The sequence below is a fragment of the Oryctolagus cuniculus genome, chromosome 4, assembly GCF_964237555.1.
Source record: "Oryctolagus cuniculus chromosome 4, mOryCun1.1, whole genome shotgun sequence".
NCBI classification, from domain to species: domain Eukaryota; kingdom Metazoa; phylum Chordata; class Mammalia; order Lagomorpha; family Leporidae; genus Oryctolagus; species Oryctolagus cuniculus.
In genome coordinates, this window is record NC_091435.1 from 2,317,725 (window position 1) to 2,340,840 (window position 23,116).

The window sequence follows — 23,116 nt, forward strand, 5'->3', positions numbered from 1 at the left end:
GGCAGTGCCAGTTCCGGCCTCTCAGACACGGCGCCACGCCGGACGTCACCCTCACCCCCTTCACACAGAATCTCGCCGGCCCTCAGCCACCCCAGCACCACGTCCTGGCTACGCGTGTTTCCATGCAGGGCCCCCGGGGAGGGTCAGGGGAGGCGGGGGGAGCGCAGCGCAGCGCCACGGCGGCTGGGACACCGAGTTCTACAAAGCTCCCCTGCACTGAGAGCCCACAGCTGGCCGCACACACGGGACAGAAGCGGCACACAGATGGGGAGGGGCTCTGAGCGGAGGACGAGGCTGGAGCTGCGCCCCGCCCCGCCCCGCATACAGCAGGCGCTCAATGAAGGCTACAGGGCAGGGAGAGTGCCATAACGGCTCCAGGGACTGCCCAACCCCAATCCCCGCACCCCAGGGGGACCGTGGGCAGCCGTGGCCACAGGGCTGGGCCCCTCTCAGGCAGTCTTCGTAGGTGCACAGAGCCTGGCTGGTGCTGGCTCCCATCTGCCAGCCAACTGACACCTGCCAGGCAGGACCACGGAGCCACCACGGCCTCCCTAGGCCCCCAGGTCAGCACCAGAACCAGGACAAGGGCAGACGGAAGGGGCTGCCCTGCCTCTCCGTGCTGCGGCCGCCTGTGAGCGCTGGACAGAGGCCCCGCTAGCCTCGGTGGTCTCCACCCTGGGCCCAGCAGCCAGCCAGGCGCCCAGTGTCTCTGTCACCCCCACCACGGCCCTCCAGACAAAACTGGATGGGCACAGACTGCATGAAGCTCAGCTTCTAGAACCTTCCAGTCCATGTCGCCGCACAGCTGATGGCCCTGTGGGGGACATGTCCATCATCTGAAGACGCCCCTCCCCCGTCACCCACGTTGAGATCCAGCCCTGGAAGTTCACTTCTGCCAGCTACCGAGGAAGCCAAAGGCCACAACCCCCTGCTGCCAGGCGGGCTGGGGCCCCGGCTCAGGCCCCCGAGGCCGGGTGAGGGGCGCCCGCGAGGCATCCTCACAGAGGTCGCCTGCTGTGAACAGCGGGGCTCAGGGCTCGGCGGCGCATCCTGCGCCCATGTCCTCGGCTTACACAGTCACGGGGGTGCAGGCAGCCGGGGCCTTCGCGGCAGGCGGAGGTGGAAACGCCGCCCGCCAATGCTTCACGGGTCCCTGGCGGTGACACACGCGTCACGAGGGGCCGCCCCCCGCCGACACGCAGCTCCGTGCCCACGGCGAGCACCCAGCTGGCCCTCGTGGCCACGGAGCCCCGGGGAGCCACGGCGGCTGCTCTCACACTGGGGCTCTCCTCGGACGGAAGGAGACACAGTCGGGGAGAGCTCGTGGCCGGCAAGGACACTCGGGTTCCGGAACATTCGGGAGCCCTGCCCATGCGCTCCACCGCCTGAACCCGTCTTTCAGAAGTGCCAGCAGCTCTGACCCGAAACACGCCTAAAACATGCCTAAAACATGCCAGCACTCCACGCCTAAGCTGCTGGAGCTGCCGCTGCCTTCCAACTGGCACGTGGCCCGCGGGCCTCCTGCTGGTCCACACCCAGCACAGCCGCCCCTCCCCCACCACGAGGCTCCGCGTTCTCCCCACGAGAGAGAGGGCCCCGCAAAGTCAGCACAGCTCCTGTGACTTAAAGGCCGCCTGGATTTCGAGATCCCTTGTCCCAGAACGAACTGTTATTGCCTGGGAGGTCTCCTGGGAGGCCCTCCCAACCGCACTCCCAGGGCTGGCGGGGCCCCGTGGAAGCCGGGACGCCCACGAGCCAGGCCCGGTCACAGGACTTGGGCCCAGGGCTGAGAGAAATCGACTCCAACTCCAGGAGGCTGTGGCTGCCTGTCTTGTCCCCAGCGCTCCATCCTCAGCACTGTCCCTGACCCCTGCCCAGCCTCCCGGGACGGCCCCGGCCCATCCTCCTCACCGCACGACCCCGAGGACAAACACAGCCCAGCAGAGTGGGCCAACAGAGAGGACGCAGCCCGGCCCGCAGCGAGGAGCCCAGCGGAGCCCCAGCCGGGACAGTGCACGGGACGACGGGAAGCCAGCCCGGCACTGTCAGGAACAAGGGACAGCAAACGACGGGGCGGGCGTCAGTATTGAAGAAGGCGTACGTTTCTTCTCCAAATACTTAAAAGCAAAGAAATGAGGATCATCAAATAAACAGGCTATGCAAATAAATCATGATCCAAATGCAAGCCAGATTAACGCGCGGCTGAGCGGCCCGGCCGGGCGCTGCTGGGCCCCGCCACCCCCCAGGGAGACCGGGACGGCTCCCGGCTGCCGGCCTTTCCCATTAAATGAAAACGCCCAAACGTCCCTGGGCTTTCAGGAGCCTGATTCTGCACAGCACAAGTTGCGCACTGTCAGCCCGCGTCACTCCACGTCACGCCACGTCACGCCAGTCACGTGGCTTCTGTCCACGCTGGGGCAACAGAGTCTAAGGAAAGTGGTCAGGAAGCTGACGTGAGACGGCAACACGACAGACGCCCCCCACAAGCCGGGCGGTGCCAGGAGCGGCGCCAGGGCCTCTGAGGCGCCGAGGGCTCCGTCTGTCTTATCCGCTGATGACCTAAAACGGCGCAGCAGGGCCGGGCACCAGGAAGCCGTGTCCCCTCAGCAGACGGCCTGGCAGGGGCCCCACCTGCGGGGAAGCCCCCACTGCATGGTCCGGAGCTCCCAGCCCCACCCCCTCGCCGTCCTGACCCCGCAACATGTGGGCCACACGTGGCCCGCGAGCGGGCAGCGTCTCTGAGGAAGCGAACGCCGTTCTGTGAGTCGCCCACACCAAAGGCGCCCACAGGGCCCCTGGTTCCACCGGGCCATCCCTCAGCGTGGCGTGCACGGGCAGCCGGCAGGGCACAGGTGCTCAGTATGGGGGCGGGGGGGGGCTGCCTGTCTGAGGAGGGCAGCCACTCCTCCCCATCAGAGCCCCAGGGGCAGGAGGTCCCAACAGCCCTGCCCCACCTGAGCTGAGGACCCCCCTCCCAGCCCACCAGTTCCCACCTGTTACTCGGCTCCCAGGCCAGCACACAAAGGTGCTGTTTCCTCAACAAACAAGAGGTCTTTGATTAACCCAAGGGTTTTCAAGCTGAGCGATTAACGCTGCATAATTAAGCCACTAAGCCCCGCAGGACCCACCTGCCCGTCTCAGTGGAACACTGCCCCCCCAGGCCCTCCCCCCACCTTCTTCTCCCTCGGACTCACTCTTCCGAGCAGCCGACATCCGGGAGGTCTCGATAGCTGACACGCGTGTGCACGTGCACACGTGCAGGTGACATGGAGGGGCAGCTGGCTGAGCCGGAGGTCACAAAGCCCCAGGCCCTGCCCGTGTCGATCTGTCCTCTCCCAGGATGCCATGTTATGTGCTGGGACCTGGGGAGGGTCGCCACGCAAACACATGTGTGAACATGTGTGTGGACATACGTGTGTGAATATGCCACATAAATGTGTGTGTGAATACATGTGAGTGTGTAAATGACTTTATGTGACTGTGGTGTCACAGATGCACACGTGTCTATGAGTGTGCACAGGAACGTGTCATAAAGCTCCCAGTGGCCACGCCACCTCACAGAAGGCGGTGCGGGAGGCGCCTGCGCTCCCCCGGGAGCCGAGGACGAGAGGAGGCCGAGGGTGCTCCTCCCGCTGCCTCCCTTCTCTCTCTGGGCCATGTGCTCTAACCACACCCACACCCACACGCGTGTGCACATGTGTGCACACACGTGTGTGTCTCACCTTTTAAATACACGCCATCTCTGTGTGCACCCCCGTGTGCCCGTGCTGACAGAGCTTTCGAAGGCCTGGATCTAAACTGGACCCCACTGCTCACGGGGTGGGGCTGGCTCTGACTGCTCGCTCCCATCACGGGGTGGGGGCTGACCCCGCCCACTCCCACCTTTATTCCCTCCCACACCCGTGTCCAGGAGGTCGCCCTGCGTGTGTCCTTGGATCCGTACACAGACAGGCAGAGGTGCAAACATGGCGCCAGGGCCAGGCTGGCCTGTGACCCTCCCAGCACTCAGCAGTAACAGTCGCACGGACCCCACTAAGGTCCCCCGGGTGCGGGCGCCTCGGCTCACGGGCACAGCAGGAGGCATCGCTCTGACGGGGACCCCCCACTTTCAGACCCTCCATCTGCAGCCCCACCCCGCAGCACCCCCGAGGGATGGAGCACAGAGATGAGGGGGCAGACGCAGCGAGGGCAGAGGCCAAGCCCCGCCCCCAGCCCGCCCGGCTCACCAGTAGAAGTAGTAGGCCAGGGCCGCGGCCAGCAGGGCCGAGCAGAGCCCGGCGAAGAGGCAGGTGGAGGAGCCGGCCAGCATCTCGCCCTCTGTCCCAGAGGCTTCTCGGAGTCGCGGGGAGCAGCCTGGTGGACGAGCAGGCGCCAGCCTCCGGCCAGAAGGATCGGAAGACAGTTCAAGGACAGGGATTAGCCCAGGCCCGCACCCCCACCCTGGCGGGCGCCTCGGCTAAAAGAAAAAGCACCTGCTCAGCAGAGTAGGAGCCGGGTGGCCGGGCCAGTGCACCGACGGAGCCGGCCAGCCCGCCCCGCCACCCCGCGGGCGCCGCTCCCGGGCACCCACTGAGCTGCTAAGCCAGTAAGCGGCTTTTCCAGAGCCGCTACCAACAGGCAGTCACGGGGCGGGGCGGGCCAGGGCGCAGGGCAGCGGGCCCCGCCCAGAGGACCCCAGGAGGCAGACCCCACGCTCAGCCCGGGCTGGAAAGACCCCGAGGCCCTGGGGGAGGCACAGACTCCGGCAGGAGGTACCCAGGCCCCAGGGGCCCTGCACCCCTCGCCCCTCCCCGAGGAGAGCCCAGACGCCCAGCCCAGCGCACCGAGGACGCCCCCGCATCTCCCCAGCTGGAAGCCCGTGCATCTGAAGTGCGTGGGTTCAAAGGCACAGGGAAAACAGGCTGAACCTGTGGGGTCACTCGGCCAGCCGGGAACAGGGGCTCGCGGGTCAGTGCCTTCTCCTCCAGGGGATGAGGCCAGGACAAGGCCCGGGTCTCAGCTGCAGGCCGCTCCCCACGGTGTCCACCCGCGCTGCCTGGGCACGGCTGCCCGAAGAGCTGTGGACCGCAGGGCCCTGCTCATGTCCCCTCCCCCACCACACACCTGCCAAGGACCGGGGACCTGGTAGCTCCTGGCAAGGGCAGACGCTGTGCGGCCACTCCCAAGCCCTGGCCCTCGGCTCCGTCATCAGCCGTGAAGCAGGCGTGAGCTGCCACACGGGGATGGACCCCGGGTCGGCACACGGCAGCCTCCCAGCCCTGCCAGAGCCCCGTGCGACGCGGGGCGGGAACTCAGCCCCCACGAGCACCCCACACGCAGTGTCGGGCAGCCAGGAGCCCCGGCAGGTGCAGCGCCAGGGCCCTGAGTGGGCACAGCTGCTGTTGGGCAGGGAGTTAGGGATCAGCCTGTGTGCGCGAGAGGGGCCTCAGGAGCAGCCCAAAGTCCTGCCCAGACCCTGCTACCTTCCGGGCTGCCCCGCCCCCAAGGAAAGCTCCGGGGAGAATTCTCTCCTCAGCACAGCCTGGGGCAGAGTCGGACAGCACAGCCGCAAACCCCAGGGAGGCATTTCCTGATGGACGCTCAGCAAACCCTCGTCCCGGAAGGATGAGACCCGTTCGCTTGAACAGGAACCCCGGGCACTCTCAGTCCTGTCTGGAGAGGGGCCGCGCCACCGGAGGCCCTGCCCCCAGCAGCCCTGCCGCCTGGCTTCCACTGCTCGGTCCCACGTCCTTTCTTGCGTGAAGACGAGAACCCCACACCACTCATCTCCGCTCACGGCGCTGGCCCATCAGACCCAGGGGGGCTGCAAAAGACCCCACCCCCGCCCTGCCATCAGCCTTCCCCACATGGAGACATCGCGACGGCCACCAGGCCAGCGGTGAGACAAGGGCGGCAGGGCAGAGGGGGCCTGGTCCAGCCTGGTCCAGCACGGGCCGACAGCAGGGCTGGCAGAGCCCGAGCGCTGCCCGGCCCAGTCAGCTCCAATCGGATCCTGCACCGGGAGCCGCGTGGCCTCACACACGTCGGCGGGGGACCCAATGCCCGGCGGGTTAAGCTTCTCCTTGCTTACGGTGCCAGCATCCCACATGGGCACCAGTTCAAGTCCCGGCTGCTCCGGTTCCCACCCAGCTCCCTGCTATGGCACTTGGGAAAGCAGTGGAGGATGGCCCAAGTGCCGGAGCCCAGCACCCAGCACCCTTGTAGGAGCCCCAGATGGAGTTCCAGGCTCCTGGCTTCGGCCTGGCCATGCAGCCATCCAGGAAGTGAGCCAGCATTTTATTACATAAAATAATCTCAGAAACAACAAACCCCCAGCACGGCCGCGGGCACTGGCTGACTGGACGGCACCTCCAGGGAGGAGGCTCAGCAGGAGAACCTGAGAACCATGTGGCACCACCCGTGAGCCCTGAGAGCGGCCAGTGCCCCACGTCCGGGGGAGCTGGCATGAGCGTGCCGACCCGGATCCTGACCCAGGGCACAGCCAGCGTCTCTGGGGTCCCCGTGGGGCTGCACTCCGGGCTCAGCCTCTGTAGCGAGGCCTGCGTCACAACCAGGAGACGCCGTGAGGAGGACAGAGGCTGATGTTGCTGTACCAGGGCCCGGCGCCCGTGAGCCCCGCCACTCCCTTCGATCCTGGCTCGGCCACTCTGCAGAGCCCCGGGTGCCCCCTGGCAAGTGCTGCCCTGTGGGGACCTCATCCCGATGCCCAGGTGGTCTTTTAGCTGCCTGTGGTGCGCAGCAGGGGGCACTGCTCATGGGACGAGAAAGCCCTGCTGTGCTGGCCTGGCTCCCCGTGGCCTGGCTCCCCGTGGCCTGGCTCCCTGTGGCCTGTGTTGGCCTGGCTCCCCGTGGCCTGGCTCCTTGTGGCCAGCAGGTCCATTCCTCCTCCCTCGCAAACCCAGCATTTGGGGAGTAAAAGCTTAAAACTGGGCCAGGGCCGGTGTTGTGGCCATCTGGGAGAGACTTAGTAGATGGAAGATCTCTCTCTCTCTCTCTCTCTCTCCCTCCCTCCCTCCCTCCCTCCCTCCCTCTTTCTCTGTAACTCTATCTTTTAAATAAATAAAACAAAGACTGGGCCAGTCTCTTCTACCCTCCCTGCCCTGACCTCAGTGGTGTCTGGAGAGGCCCGAGGGCCCCCATTCTGAGACCCTCCCTGCTGGTTCCCGCGATGAACAGGAAGTGCCCCCTCCCAGCCGTGTGCAGGGAGGGACTCCAGCAGCAGAGGGCAGCAGAGGTCCCCTTTGACCCGGGCGCCCTGGCTCCGTGGTGTGGGTCAGTGGCCTTGGCCCCCCCACCTGCTTCCCGCTGTGCACGTCACCTCTCGGCCACAGCCCAGGACCCTGTCCACACAGCGGGAGCTGTCTGTGGCCTCCCAGCCTGGGCGGCCCCCTCCAGTCTCAGGGGCACAGACCCCCCACGTGGCTCAGCACCCACAGTTCCCTGAGGCTACGGCCCCTCGCTTTCTCTTGTTTTCTGCACACCTGCCGTGGCTCACTGTAACCGGCAGGGCGGCCCGGGCAGTGTCCTGGTTGCTGGCGTCCCCTCCAGCTCCCCCTGCCTCTGAGCTAGGCACAACGATGCACCTGGGCCAACAGGTCACGGCGCAGCCGAGAGGGCACTGCGGTGAGGGGCCCAGGACAGCAGCCGACAGTGCGACTCCCGAAACCAGCGCTCGACGGGCAGCAAACGGAGACGAACGGGTTCTTGGCTTTGAAAGTTTCCGCTCCGCAGAGGAAACCACAGAACGAAGAAACAGGAGGTGTCTGCGGGCCGCGCGTCCGAGCCGGGCTGACCCCCAAAGCACTCGAGGACCGGACGGCAGCAGGGCTGCTCACGAAAAAGCACACACGGGGTCTCAACAGGCAGCAGGGAGAACAACGCTCACACCACTGGCAAAGCGCAGATCAAAACCAGAGCGAGGGCAGTGGGTGGAGCCAGCACCCGCATGCCAGTCCTGCTCCGCTTCTGATCCAGCTCCCTGCCGTGCACCTGGGGGGCAGTGGGTGCCTTGGGTCCCTGACTCCCACGTGGGAGACCCGGATGGGGTCTCAGGGTCCTGGCTTCGGCTTGGCCCAGTCCTGGCTGTTGCGGGCATTTGGGGAGTGAATCAGCAGATGGGAGATCAATCAGCCAATCTCTCTCTCTCTCTTTCAAATAAGAAAAAAAAATGCTTTTTAAATGAAAGTCCCACAGTAAGACGTCTCCTGGCTCCTGTTAGAATGGCTGTTGAGCGGCCGGCGCCACGGCTCACTAGGCTAATCCTCCGCCTAGCGGCGCTGGCACACCGGGTTCTAGTCCCGGTTAGGGCGCCGGATTCCGTCCCGGTTGCCCCTCTTCCAGGCCAGCTCTCTGCTGTGGCCAGGGAGTGCAGTGGAGGATGGCCCAGGTGCTTGGGCCCTGCACCCCATGGGAGACCAGGAAAAGCACCTGGCTCCTGGCTCCTGCCACCGGATCAGCGCGGTGCGCCGGCTGCAGCGCGCCAGCCACAGCGGCCATTGGAGGGTGAACCAACGGCAAAAAGGAAGACCTTTCTCTCTGTCTCTCTCACTGTCCACTCTGCCTGTCAAAAAAAAAAAAAAAGATTGGCTGTTGAGAAAAATAAAGGATACCAGGTGCTGGCGAGGACGCGGACAACCGGGAACCCTGCCCACACGGAGGGGAGGACGTCAGCGCAGCCACCGTGGGGATGGGCGTGGAGGGTCCTGGGAGAACCGGAGACAGAGCCCCCCACGGCCCGCGAGGCCACCGTGGCACACCCGCCTCCCGGGAGGCACCGAGCTGACTCCCTGCCACGCACAGCAACTCCGGCCTGGAAGCAACCACGTGCCCACCCGCTTACCTGTGACCACGGCACCACGGCACCACGGCACCATGGACGGACCCAGCCGGCACGAAGTGAGGTCAGCTGGGCACTCGCACACACAGCCCGGGCCCTCCTACATGTGTGGGCGCAGGGCCGTGGCTCGGAGGAGACACCCATCCGAGTTGGCCTGGAGCCGGTGATGGCAACAGCCGCTCAGAGTCCGCGTTTAACGTGCTCACCACAAGAACACCGCCAGGCGGCTGAGCTGGTGGGCGTTAAGGGGCTCAGCTCAACCCCACAGATGCACCGAGCATGGCCTGCCCATCAAAGGCAAGTAATGGAGACCTGCCAGTCCTCCCCAGGCCGGAGGAGCCCACGGGGGCGCAGGGGCTGCGACCACCCAACCCCCGCCACGCAAACCGGGGCGTTCGGGATCTTGCTGCTACGCAGTCGGAAATGATGGTAGTCAGCGCATTTTGCCAAAATCCCCTTGCAACGATGCTTCTGGTGAGCGGGTGGGGCCCGGCCACACCAGGACACCGAGCGGTCAGGGAATCAGAGTGCCCTTGGGGCAGGCGCTCGGCTCCATCAAACCCAGGACAGAGTCGGGGGCCTGGGGCCCTGTGTGCGCGCCACCACCAGAGGGGACGATGGTGAGCCGACCTCAGGCCCCGACGGGCGGGCGTCACTCACTCACCCCAACCCCCCGCCTGTGCAACTCACACGGGGGCCGGGAAAAGAAGTCGAGTGGAGTGGGCCCTAGAGTGTGAAGTGAAACATGGGGGTGGGTGGGGGAGGGGAGGCTGCACTGTGGTCTCCAGGGACAGCCTGGGTGCCCACGGAGATGAGCCCCCTGCAGCCTCCAGAGAACCATAGCGCCCAGGCCACCCCGGCCCACCCCGGCCCCTGCGCTGGCCTCGCACGCTCCCTCCCCAGAGCTCCTCTCTCCCAGCCTCCCGGCAGCCTGTTCTCACTGCTCACCTGGCCCAGGTGTGCGCAGGTCCCCCTGCCTTCCCCTCACCCCACACAGAGGCCACAGCCCACCCTCCCTGCCAGCCCAGCCCCCGACCTCTCCCGGTCAGGACTTCAGCCCCTCCCTCCCTCCCTCTCTCTCTCTCTCTCTCCCCACCCCCCGTTCCATCTGTTCTGACGATGCCCCCACCCCGATAAACCTCACGACCTCGCTGACCACTGCTCCCTGTCTCACGACTGAATTCTTTCTCTCGCGAAGACAAGCACCTGCCCCACCCATCTCTGGTGACAGCTCCCCACGCCCTGCCCACCTCAGAGGACCCCTGGCAGCCCCAGGGCCCCTGGCTCCGCCCCCGCCAGGCTGAGGGTCCCAGGCAGCACGCCCTGGAGCTGGTCCCAGCTTCTCCCTGCTGCAGCCTCTGCAGCAAAGCTGCCATGGGTAACGGCGTTCCCAAGTCTCCCCGACACCCTGCACCTCGGCTGTGCCCACAGACCATTCTGCACCTGTGCACGGCTGGCGCCTCCGTCACCCACAGCCCAGGTCTGTGCACGGAGGAGGCTGACGAGCCCCCTGGGAACACCCCGTGCGCCAGCTGTTTATCCAGATTTAGCTCAGACGGTCACAAGGCCGGCTGCAGGGGCAGGGTCGGCCAGGGGCCAGCCCTAGAACCTGGCTCCGCACCTGGGTCCCGGTGACGGCTCCTATGACACCAGGAGGTTCTCACGCGTCCCCTGTGTGCCGTCCATGCTGGCACGGCTCAGCGCTGCGGCCCCGGCTCCGGCGACGTCTGCTCCTCTCCCACGTCTTTAAGGAGCGAGTAACACAAGGAAAGCAAAACGCACTCCGGAGCAGGCGCGGACGTGGTGGAGAGGCCAGGGGAGCCGGCGTCTCGGGGACGCTGGCACAATGTCCTTCCAATCCACAGGGGACACGGGACGGGGTTACTATGCAAACCAAACACAGCATAAACAGCCACGGCGCGGGCCCAGGCCCGGCCAAACCTGCCGCCTTGTGTACAGCTTTGCTTCCCATGGCGCCTGCGAAGGCTGCAGGAGGACGCGCCCTGGCACCCCGGGCGCCCGCCGAGGACGGGGCTCCAGGGGAAAGACGCGGGGCCAGCGGCATGGCCCCCTGCCCTGGGGCCTGCGAGCACACGTGTTCTCAGTGCTGCCTGGCTGGGGGCTGTTTCCTCGGTCACGCGGCCGCCACGGAGGCGAGGATGGCGGGCGCCGTGGGCACGCTCTGTGTGCCGCTGCTGGCCGGCTCCCGGGAGTGAGGACCCCCAGCTGGAAACACCCCAGGGGGAAAATCCTACACGGAAAGCAGAGCTTCAGACGCTGCGGTAACAGCCACGTGGACTCGTGAAATCCACGGGAATCCACGGGAATCCATGGGAATCCACGGGAATCCGCGTGCCCTGCTCCTGGCGTCAACAGAAAGCCGCTCTGAAACTCCCACGGAGCCAGCACAGCAGGGCGGGGCCACGCACAGCAGGGCGGGGCCACGCGCAGCAGGGCGGGGCCAGCGCAGCAGGGCGGGGCCAGCGCAGCAGGGCGGGGCCAGCGCAGCAGGGCGGGGCCACGCACAGCAGGGCGGGGCCAGCGCAGCAGGGCGGGGCCAGCGCAGCAGGGCGGGGCCAGCGCAGCAGGGCGGGGCCAGCACAGCAGGGCGGGGCTCCGCCCGGGCAGCAGCGCCGAGAGCTCTACTACCTGCTCTTGCGACTCTCCTAACGGGGCCGCCACGCACAACATCCTTCCTGGGAGGAGCACGGAGCCCACGGGCGTGGCCCTCTCCCTTCCTAGGCGTGGACCCTCGTGGCGTGGCCCAGCCCCTTCATGGTCAGCTCGAACCTGAACCCCTCCCTGCCCGTCAGCGAGGGGGTCCTGTTTGCTCCTGCTGCGTCCAGTGGCCCCGGCAGCGGCCCCGCCCAGCAGCAGCAGGCCCAGGCAGGCACCACGCGCACCGGCCCCCTGCGCCCACTCCAGACTGTCGCAAGCAGCAGCAGGAGGCCGGGCCGGGGGCCTGCCCCAGCTGTCCACGGTGGCACGCTGGGCACCCGCACGCCTGCGGGCTCCGTTTCAGACGGAGGCGCACAGAGGTTCAGTCAATCAGCAGAGTACCCAGGCCATGGGCACCCGTAACAGCAACTGTATCCTAGCAACAGGCCCACCTCTCCGCCAGCACCCACACACATCTTCCACCTGCTGGTTCTCTCCCCAAATGCCTCCAACAGCCAGGGCTGGGCCAGGCCCAGGCCAGGAGCCAGAGTGGGTGACGGGCAGTCCCCACTGTCCCCAGGGCGCACATCAGCAAAGAGCTGGACTGGAAACATGGACAGGTGTCACTCCCAGGCCCTCTGATGTGGGAGGCGAGCTTAACCCATGAGAGTTATAGGGAGAGAAATCTTCCATCTCCTGGTTCACTCCTCAAATGGCCAGGCTGAACCCAAGAGCCAGGAGCCTCCTCCAGGTCTCCCACGTGGGTGCAGGGACCCAAGCACCTGGGCATCTTCCACTGCTTTCCCAGGCACATTAGCAGGGAGCTGGATCGGATGCAGAGCAGCTGGGACTCGAAGCAGCGCCCATATGGGATGCCGGGGCCCTAGGTGGTAGCTTTGCTGGTTATGTCACAGCTCCAGCCCCTTCTTTCATGAGCTTTTTTAAAACGCCTCAAATGCATGGATTTCAAAAGACATTTGTTAAAAGGGCATTTTTGGGGTTTATCTACATGGCGTCTCCAAGAGCACCAGGCGGCAGAAGCAGCGTGACACTGAAGGGACCCTCGGAGGACGTGGCCGCTGGGGAGAACCGAGCAGGGCGTCTGTCCGTCCATCCGTCCTCACGGGAACAGTGTAGAGAAGCACTATGGCACCCCAGCCAAGGCCCCAGCGAGTCTCCCACCAGGATGAGGTCGGCTTCCCAGGAACTATGGGAGGTGCTGTGGCCCTGGCGTGGAACCACACACTTGTCACACACACTGCCACAGCAGGTGACCCAGACCCCCGGCCCCTGCCCCCGCTGGCTGCTTCTGTCGGGGACACCGCTGCTTAGGCGCTTCCTGCCGACGGCTCCCGTGCAAGGCCCTGGATGGAGTTCCTGGCTCTCGGCTGTTGCCTGGCCCTGCCTTGGCCGTTGTGGGCACTTGAGGACTGACCCATGGATAGAAGCTCTCTCTCGGGGGCCGGCGCTGTGGCTCACTGGGTTAATCCTCCGCCTGCAGTGCCGGCATCCCATATGGGCACTGGGTTCTGGTCCCGGCTGCTCCTCTTCCAGTCCAGATCGCTGCTGTGGCCTGGGGGGGCAGTGGAGGATGGCCCAAGTGCTTGGGCTCTGCAACCCATGGGAGACCAGGAAGAAGCTCCTGGCTCCTGGCTTCAGATCGGCACAGCGGCCATTTTGGGGGTGAACCAACAGAGGGAAGACCTTTCTGTCTGTCTAACTCTGTCAAAAAAAAAAAAAAAGCTCTCTCTGTCTCTTGATCTGTTTCTCTCTATTGCTCTGCCTTTCAAATAAAAATACAGAAAGCAAAACAAAACAAAACAAAACGCCACTGGCCGTCCTCAAAAACACCACATTGTTCGGGTAGCGAGGAGGTCAGCCCGTGTGTGCCGCAGGGCCATGGAGAAAGCAGCATGGCCATGACCCCCGCAACCTGCCACCCACCCTCTCCCCACCCGGCACCGAGGGGCCACCAGGCCCAGCATGCCCAGCTGACCATGTCCTGGGGTTTTCAGGACTCCACCCCCCACAAGCAGCAACAGCAGAGCCCCACTCAGTCCACGGAGTCTGGATGCAGGCGCGCTCCAGCCCCTCCCCGCCTCGCAGCCAACCTCTGCCAGCAGAGCCGGCGCTGCCTCTCCCAGCCACACTCCCTGTGCCACGGAACAGCCCTGCCCTCACGGTGACCACCACGGCCGCCAAAGCAGGACCGAGAACCCCGGCATGGCCAAGGGCTTCCTGAGAGCGGGCACTCAGCTCTGCCTGTGCCCCACCTGTACCTCCACCTGTGCCCCGCCTGTGCCCTGCCTGTGCCCCACGTGTGCCCTGCCTGTGCATTGCCTGTGCCCCACCTGTGCCCCACCTGTGCCCTGCCTGTATGCTGGCCTGTGCCCCGCCCGTGTCCCACCTGTGCACCACCTGTGCGCCGCCTGTGCATTGCCTGTGCCCCACCTGTGCCCCACCTGTGCCCTGCCTGTATGCTGGCCTGTGCCCCGCCCGTGTCCCACCTGTGCACCACCTGTGCGCCGCCTGTGCCCCACCTGTGCCCCACCTGTGCCCCACCATGTCCCTGGGCATGCACCCTTCCTTGTCTGGGAATCACACGGCTCAGAACCTGAAACGCTGCCTGGGAACATACAGAAGTAAGTGTAAAATCCCGTTTTTGAAAATGGGCCTGCAGTCTTTTCATAGCCTTTAAAGGAGAACCCCTGTAAGGACCAAGTCCACCCAGAGTATGCAAAGCCAGTGCCCTGCCCAGGGCCAGGAACAGGCCCTCGCGGCGAGGCCTGAGCGACCAGAGTACAGCAGAAACAAAATGTTCTTAAAACTAAGCACAGAAGCAGCCAGAGGACAGCAACATTAAATTTTAAAACCACCCAAGCTGACGGCCAGGAACCCAGGATGGAGGCCAGGGCGGTGCCGGCACAGGCCCCAGTCCTGGCTGCCCAGTGCTCCTGAGCGCGCTCCCTGCTGACGCACACCTGGCTGCAGTGCCTGGGTCCCCGCTGCCCGCAGGGGTCACCCAGATGGAGCTCCTGGCTCCTGGTTCTAACCTGGCCCAGCTCTGGCTGCCGCGGTCAGCTGGGGAGTGAACCAGCAGATGGAAGGTCTCTCTCTGTCTCGCTTCCTCTGTCACTCTGCCTTGTAAGTAAATAAATAATCTATTTAAAAAGTACAAAGAACATGAGCACCAACAGCGGCAGGAAGGGGCCCCTGCCCGGCCGCCCTCCCCTCCACCCCTGTGCTGGGCGCGGTCTGGCTGCCACCCAGCCTCCCAAGCCCTGGGGGCTGGAGAAGGGTCCCTCCCTGGGGGGTTAGGGGAGGTGCACAGAGGCCTGCAGCTCATCTAGGGGTCAGCTGACAGGCGGAAGGGGGCGCGGCCGTGGTGGGGGCGTCCCTGGGTGCCACCGTGCGGAGGCAGTCTGTTCGGGGCTCGGCACCGGTCCTGCTCCTGGCACCTGGGGATGCGCATCTTGTCTGAATGGCCGTGTCCCTGGGGGAGGTGTCTCCACGTGGTCCTCTCAGTTTGGTGCGTGGCTGCTGGCCAAGCCAAAGCCGCCGAGAGCCTGGAGCGCACCGAGAGTGAGGCGGCACCCCCCCCCCCACGGGCTGACACCTCAGGGGCTGTCTGGTGGACACAGGAAGCCGGGGAAAGCCCACAAGGGCAGGGGTAGCTTGGGACTGCGCAGAAAACAAGCGCAGGCGAGCGGGGGCACGGGGCACGCCCAGGGGTCCCGGAGCCCACGTCCTGCTCGCTGCACCAGAGCCGCTGCGAGCTCGGACAGGTGGGGGGGAGGCTGCATCCTGAGCCTCCCGGCTCTCCCGCCTACTGACCGCCGGACGCACACTCCGAGGGTGCAGTGCCAGGTGCAGGCTGGTCCCCAAGGCTCCTGCTGGCATCAGCTTCCCCGGAGCCCCACCCAGGCACCGCCTCCCCAGTGCACCCCCATGGGCGCTCACACAGGGCTGAGGCACAGCTTGGCCCCTGCACCACCGCCACGCCTGCTCCCCGACACTGGGGCAGGCCGACACGGTGGGTTTCTGCAGCCCCGTTCCCACGATGGCTCCCAGGAGACGGCGATGCAGCATCTGAGGTGGAAGGGACAGGTCCCCACGTCTGCTGGGGATGACCGCTGGGCAGGCCCCCGGCAGCGGCGTCTCCTGCAAGGTCTCAGTAACCGGAGATCCACCTCAGTCTGAAATCCTCAGTGAAAATTCTAGAAACAATGCCGAAGTTTTAAAGAGGTCTTACCGTATCGCATTGCTTAGCTGTTCTTCCTTATTAGCTCTTGCTATTAATCTCTTCCTGCGCCTAAACCGTAACTTTGTAACTGACCAGGAGACAGGGCCAGAGAGAACCACGGGCGAGCCCCACAACGCCTTCAGCCCAGCTCCACCTCCTGTGGAAGAAGCCCGCCCACAGGAAGTCTCTTGCCACAGAGGCTGGAGACGGTGCCCCGGGGGGGGGGGGCCCAGGAGGAAGCGCACACTCAGCACAGCCAGCAGGAGAGCCGGCCCACCGACTCGGCATCTGCCAGCTGGCTCCAGCATGCGGCCAGGTTTCACAACCAGCAAGGAACACAGCGAAAGGCAACTGTGTCACAAGTGGGCGTCCCCGGGGACACTGCAGGCAGCAGCACCGCCCATGGGCAGCAGCCGCCAGCACCAGCCTCCCACGGCACGGCCGACCCGGGGAAGATGGCACTCACGTGACGCCGCCTCCACCCAACCCGCACATGCCAAGTGGGTGGAACTGCTCGCATCGCGCCACGATGCCAGCCACAACGCCAGCCACGACCAGACGCCCACGCCGCTCTTCTCGGTGTGGGGTCCCCTGCTCTGTGTGGCTGGACACCACGGCCCTGGGGACCACCCGGGGAGGACAGGGCTGACCCCCGACCACGAGGCTCCGGCCTCGTGGGCCGTCGAAGCGCTCCGGGAACAGACCCAGCTGAGAGCTGACACCGGGCTCTGACGCGGCTGGAAGCTCGGGGGAGTTCGAGCCACAGAACAGGCAGGACCTGCGGACACGGATGCCCCGGACCCACCAGGAAAGCACCAGGCTCTGTGGACAACGGCTCCACCCTTACCGGTTGCCGCCCCAGACCTGAAGAGCAGGTGCGTCCCAGCAGGGCAGCCAGCGACGGCGGAGGGACAGAGGCCGGGCAGCTTTTATTCCTCCTGGCCCCTCCCAGGCTGGGAGGCGCAGGAGGCAGGCACCCCGCTGGCTACGCCTGCCTTCTGTCCCACACGGTGCCGGCATGGCCTGGAGCAACCTGCAGGTGCCCGGCAGTGCCTGTGGCGCCCAGGGCCCTGACCGCCCACACCCGCTGGGCTAGCACCCAGCCCGGGATGAGAGGCTTGAGAAGGCGCCGCGCGTCCTCCGGTTCCCGTCCCGACCTTCACCGAGTCTGCACACAGGACCTGGCCGGCACCTGCTCGGAGACCCAAGCTTCACCAGGCACCACTGGAGAGGCGGGGCAGAGGGGGAACCCCGGGCGTCTGTCCTGACAAACCGCCACGTGCTGGGGGAGCTGCTGCCGGCCTAACCCACACCCCGGGCCCAGCCACCGAGGTGAGCAGGAGGCCACACGTGGCCGAGGGGACAGCTGAGAACGCACTGCCCCAACGCCTGTGGGCACTCGGGGGAGACCCACTGTGCGCACCTGGGGACATTCAGCCTCACCCTGGGGCGGCCGACCCCTGGCTGGGTCCTCACACACCTGGCTCTGTCCCAGAGACCCTCCCTGTCTGACCATCTTCCTAGAGTGGCAGGAAGCCCCACTCCCCGCAGTGGCACTCAGACTCTGACCCCAGGTCTGACCCGGGAGCACGGCCCGGGTCACGCACACGCAGCCTGCACAGCCCGAGTGAACCTGTTCCCGGAACCCGTTCACGTCCATCGATCAATCATGCCCTGGCAGCCGGCCTGGGGCTCAGAGGAGACGCAGGACCCCTGAGGAGGCCCAGGGCTCACGCGGTCGGCGGTCTACGGGGTCTTCTCCTCCCCCACAACTAGCTGTTACTAGGCCAGCACAAAGCTCAGACGTCCCCCTGTGCCGGGTGCGTGAGCCCTGAGGGGCTGGGTTCCAGCTCCTGCAGGTGGGGGCGGGGGTGCAGGAGCCCCTCACGGAACCCCAAGCAGACCACCCAGAGGGCTCCCCAGCTCCACTCCGCACCTGTGACCTGGGTGCCCTGCACTACACCAGGGAGCCCCACTCTGGCCGCTGGGACACAGACCGCAGGGAGCTCGCGAGCAGAGCTGGGCTGACAGGGCCAGCAGCCCCTGCGCCAATCCCCGTCTGCACCCGGCAGGTGGGAAGTCAGAACCAGCTCTGTGGGTGCCGAGTACCTGGCAAAGGGAGGCGGCACCACGCGGGCAGCCCAGTTCCCACCACAAGGCCCCACCCAGCCTGACAACCTCCAGGAGGTCCCAGCCTCCCCTAAGAAGGCGCCCAGGAGAGTCCTCCCTGCCCGGGGGGCACTGGGCACTGAAACTGTGGGGGGGACTTTCCCCATTCCACACCCAGCAGACACTGTCCAGGGGAAGGGGTGGGGCGGGAAGAGCTGGACCCCTCCCCGTAGGAGCCCCAGGCTGACCACAGCCACACTCCAAGCCCTGAGCTGAGCCCCCGTCTGCCCAGCAGGTGCGCTCTCTCCACTAAACCGTGCTCCCCCCGCCTGGGTGCTGGGCACTGCCTTGGGTCCTGAGGGGCGCCCCGCCCACCACACCTGGCCGCCTCGCCGTCCACTCCTCCGCTCACGCCTGAGTTCCTTCTGTGCAAAGACCAGAGCCTGTCCAGGCACCTCCGCCAGCATGCTGACTCAACATGGCTGCCGGGTTGGCACGCCTGTTCCCCAGCGTGCACACGGCACCCTGGCACCTCCAAGATGGGGGGGGGGGGCATGGAAGCGAGAGGTCACCCTCTGCCCCACTGGATTTCAATCAGGGCAGCAGCAGCCCTGCTCTATAAAGGGACGGCCCCAACGCTGTTCTCCCTGCCCTGCGGAGGGCCCAGGACAGCCCCCGCCCTGCAGAAAGGACTTCCAGGGTGGGGTCTCCATCTTCCAGCTTCCCAGCGGGGGACACCACCCAGGGCCCCCTTACTACAGTCCAGGGTGACACTCGCTCACCTGACACCCGACGGTGCTCCTGAGACCTGAGGCTCTGGGAACAAACCTGCCCCAGCCCCTGCAGAGCCCAAAACAAGCAAAAGAGGCCCCCACCCTAGGACACAGCTGGCCAGGCCTGTCAGTGCCTGAGCCCACAGCCAGGCCCTGAGGCCACAGCCGGGCCCTGAGCCCACACCAGGCCCTGAGGCCACAGCCTGGCCCTGAGCCCCCAGCCAGGCCCCGAGCCCAAAGCCAGGCCCTGAGCCCACACCTGGGCCCTGAGCCCAAAGCCAGGCCCTGAGCCCACACCCGGGCCCTGAGGCCACAGCCGGGCCCTGAGCCCACACCCGGGCCCTGAGGCCACAGCCGGGCCCTGGGCCCACAGCCGGCCCTGAGCCCCCAGTCAGGCCCTGAGTCCCCAGCCAGGCCCTGAGGCCACAGCCTGGCCCTGAGCCCCCAGCCAGGCCCCGAGCCCAAAGCCAGGCCCTGAGCCCACACCTGGGCCCTGAGCCCACAGCCAGGCCCTGAGCCCACACCCGGGCCCTGAGGCCACAGCCGGGCCCTGAGCCCACACCCGGGCCCTGAGGCCACAGCCGGGCCCTGGGCCCACAGCCGGCCCTGAGCCCCCAGCCAGGCCCTGAGTCCCCAGCCAGGCCCTGAGGCCACAGCCGGGCCCTGAGCCCACAGCCGGGCCCTGAGGCCACAGCCGGGCCCTGAGCCCACAGCCAGGCCCTGAGCCCACACCGGGGCCCTGAGCCCACACCGGGGCCCTGAGCCCCCAGCCAGGCCCTGAGCCCACAGCCAGGCCCTGAGCCCACAGCCAGGCCCTGAGGCCACAGCCGGGCCCTGAGCCCACACCCGGGCCCTGAGCCTACACCCGGGCCCTGAGCCCACACCCGGGCCCTGAGCCCACACCAGGGCCCTGAGCCCACAGCCAGGCCCTGAGCCCACACCAGGCCCTGAGGCCACACCAGGCCCTGAGTCCACACCCGGGCCCTGAGGCCACAGCCAGGCCCTAAGCCCACACTGGGGCCCTGAGCCCACACTGGGCCCTAAGCCCCCAGCCAGGCCCTGAGCCCCCAGCCGGGCCCGGCAGCCCCAGGCCCCTCCTTGATGATGGTGACCTTTGCAAGCACGCAGACCACAGCAGGCTTCTGAGTGGAGGGAAGGGGCTCACTTAGCAAAGCCGTGGCGACTCGTGATCTCGTCTTCCGCAGTGAGCTCCCAGGACGGGGCATCCACGACCAGACTGGACCTGAGGCACCTGCGTCCAGGAAGTGACCTCAGTTAGACTCCCTGCAGCCTGACAGGGCCCCTCGGCACTGTGGTGACCGCTGGGCCTCCCAGCCACTTCTGAAGCCATCATCAGAGCCCAGCTTCAGTTACACAAAACGACCCAAATTAACCCCAGGATTTGCTTCGCCGTGGACCCACCTTGCACCGCACCACACCTCCCCAGGGGCGGGCTCCTGTGAGGAGCAGCTGCCCGGGCACTGGGCCTCGGCCTCAGGCTGTGCTGCCACTCCGTCAGGACGCGATTAGGGCTGTGTTGGAGCCTCAGCTGGTCGCCACCCTGTCCCACCCGCTGTCTACCCCGTCCCTCCCCACCACACAATCCCAGTGGAGAGGGCCTGGCCTGAAGAAAGCTACAGACCTGGGACGGAAGCTCAGAGTCTGGGGGCCAAGGCCGGGAGCCACAGCCAGGAGCCGGCACAGGTGGGCAGCCGGGAGCCACAGCCAGGAGCCGGCACAGGTGGGCAGCCGGGGAGCCACAGCCAGGAGCCGGCACAGGTGGGCAGCCGGGAGCCACAGCCAGGAGCCGGCACAGGTGGGCAGCCGGGAGCCACAGCCAGGAGCCGGCACAGGTGGGCAGCCGGGGAGCCACAGCCAGGAGCCACACAGCAGGGAGCCACAGCCAGGAGCCGGCACAGGAGGGCAGCCGGGGGGCCACAGCCGGGAGCCACAGCCGGGAGCCACACAGCAGGGCTACAGCAGGGAACTGGCACAGGAGGGCAGCCGGGGGGCCACAGCCGGGAGCCACAGCCGGGAGCCACACAGCAGGGAGCCACAGCCAGGAGCCGGCACAGGAGGGCAGCCGGGGGGCCACAGCCGGGAGCTGGCACAGGCAGGCAGCTGGGCTCGAGGGAGCGGCTCTGGCTGTTGGGATGGTGCTCCCTCCTGGCTCTCATACAATCTGTGCTTTGGCTACGTTGCTAACGGTTCTGTGTGCTGCTTGCAAAAATGGGTCCAGAGGGCTGGTGCTGTGGCGTAGCAGGTAAAGCTGTTGCCTGCAGTGCCAGCATCCCATATGGACGCTGGTTCAAGTCCTGGCTGCTCCACTTCCAATTCAGCTCTCTATTATGGCCTGGGAAAGCAGTAGAAGATGGCCCAAGTCCTTGGGCCCCTGCACCCACATGGGAGACCTGGAAGAAGCTCCTGGCTTTGGATTGGCACAACTCCAGCCACTGCGGCCATCTGGGGAGTGACCAGCGGATGGGAGACCTGTCTGTCTGTCTCCGCCTCTCTCTGTAACTCTTTCAAGTAAATAAAAATAAATATTTTTAAAAAAAGAAAGAAATGTGGGGTGCCCTGAGGTCAGCAAGCCAGAATCAGGAGGCCGGACACCAGGGGTGGGGCAGGGGTCACGGCAGGCAGGCGGAGAGATGAGCAGCGCGGGTTTCCTGCCTTGGCTCCTGGGTCCTGCCAGGGAGCTCCAACCCCTCTCATCCCCCGAGTGGGGGCAGCGCCTGTCACTCATGACACACCCTCACAGGCCTCCTGGGAGATTTCGATGAGGAGCTGACCCAGGGCGAGGCCCCAACAGCCCTGGACGGGGCTGGACTTCTGGCCCCACCTGTCAGTCGCCAGGAAAGGGGGCAGCTTAGGGCCGGTCCTGTGGACACTCGCGGATGGGGGTGGCAGTCACGAGGCCCCACAACCTCCTCCCTGGGCCCAGCCCTCTGCTGGGACGTCTCTCGGAGCGCAGGGGACACTGCGTTCAATGGCGCATTGTGGGGGCTGGGACAAGGACACAGAACGGACGCCAGGCCCAGAGCCGGGGCCCGCCGGAGGTGCTGGGTCCGGGGGCCAGGTGCGGCCAGAGGGCCTGGAGTGGACACAGCACTGCTGGGTACATGGGAGCACTAACGCTGACTCCCACCGGGCAGGAGTGGCCTCCTCCTTGTATCCCACCCACCCAGGGCGTGACGTGAGTGACAGGTGCTGGCGGGAGCTCACTGCCAATGGCGTCAGAGGTGCAGCTGCGAGGGCGTGAGGAACCAGGCACCAAGGCTAAAAGGCGCGCACTTCTCATCACCGCCGGGGCTCCTGGGGCACTGACGTGGGCGCAGACTGGCTCAGGGCCCTGCCGGTGCCACTGGGGGCAGCTCCTTGTGGGAAGCCAGCCCTGCCTGCCTGGCATCCAGGGAGAGTGCCGATCAGGGAAGAATGGTTGCGGGTTTTTTTTTTTTTTTTTTTTAATCAGGTGCCCTGCCACACATTAAACTGCAGGGCCTGACTTCCCAGATGTCCCAGCTGTTCCAAGTTCCGAGCTCATGAGCACATGGACACGTGGCACACGGCTCCAGACTGCCCCACCCCAGCACAGGGATGGTCCCCCCCCCAGCCAGGAACAGGTCCCCCGCGTCCACCCCAGCACAGGGACGGTCCCCCGCCTTCGAGGGCTGCACCCCACGCGTCAGCCAGCCCCCCTCAAATGCCCCGGGAGCCTCTGCTTTCTCTCCCCCTCACACCAGCGGAGCCCCCAGAGGTGTGCACGCCGCTCGCGAGGTGTGGACGCCCATCCTGGGGGCTGGGAGGGAAGCAGGGCCCTGCCAGGGAGCACCCACTGCAGAGCTGGCCCGAGCGGGTCCTCCGCCCACGGGCTGGTCCCACGGGACGAGTGCAGCGGGGGCCCCGGCACTGCCATCCTCACCTGGTTTCACCACCCCTGGTTTCACCAGCCCTGTCGCCCGCAGGGCTCTGCCCCGACACAGCCACGCCTGCCGCAGGGCCCTGTCCTGGCAGTGACACACAAGTTTCTTGCAATTCAAGCACAAAAGGAACCTCACACATGCTGCCAACACGAGGTTCGCCCCAACGACTGCATACCTGTTTCCAAAAGAAGAGCCCATGTGTGCCCACGCGCAAGGGCACGCGTGTTATATGTATGAGTCTGTGTGCACGGGAGTGCGAGCACATGTGTGTTGTGTGCATGGACAAGTACGTGTGCAAGTGTATGAGCACACATACATGTGCGTGACAAGGGTCCTGTGCGGGTGTGTACACGTGTGAGCATGTCACATGTGTGAGTGCAGGCATATGCCCGAGTGTACTGTACCAGTGCGTGCACACGTGTGAGTGTATGTGTGTGGACATATGACTGCATATATGGGCGTGAGTGCATGTGTGTTCATGCGTGTGCACACGTAACCACAAGTGTGAGCGCACAACATGAGTGCCTAGCCCTGGGGAGCACAGCCCAGCCCTCCACGAGCTCCGAGGCCGCAG

At 66.1% G+C, this 23,116-nt stretch overlaps 1 protein-coding gene across 8 annotated transcripts in view; it reads right to left on the reverse strand.

The window, feature by feature from the left end:
- AGPAT3 (1-acylglycerol-3-phosphate O-acyltransferase 3) overlaps positions 1-23,116 on the reverse strand; it is a 63,010-nt gene that overhangs the window by 21,329 nt on the left and 18,565 nt on the right. The window contains exon 1 of one of the 8 annotated variants that reach the window (XM_051831409.2): positions 18,227-18,382. The exons of 2 other annotated variants lie outside the window; for them this stretch is intronic. The gene's annotated coding sequence lies outside the window, so the exon portion shown is untranslated. Of the gene's footprint in view, positions 1-4,226; positions 4,556-10,279; positions 10,355-10,457; positions 10,704-15,746; positions 16,026-16,584; positions 16,718-18,226; positions 18,383-23,116 lie in introns of those variants that run through there. 5 more of the 8 variants (XM_051831407.2, XM_070071777.1, XM_051831406.2 and 2 more) reach the window with 5 other exon arrangements.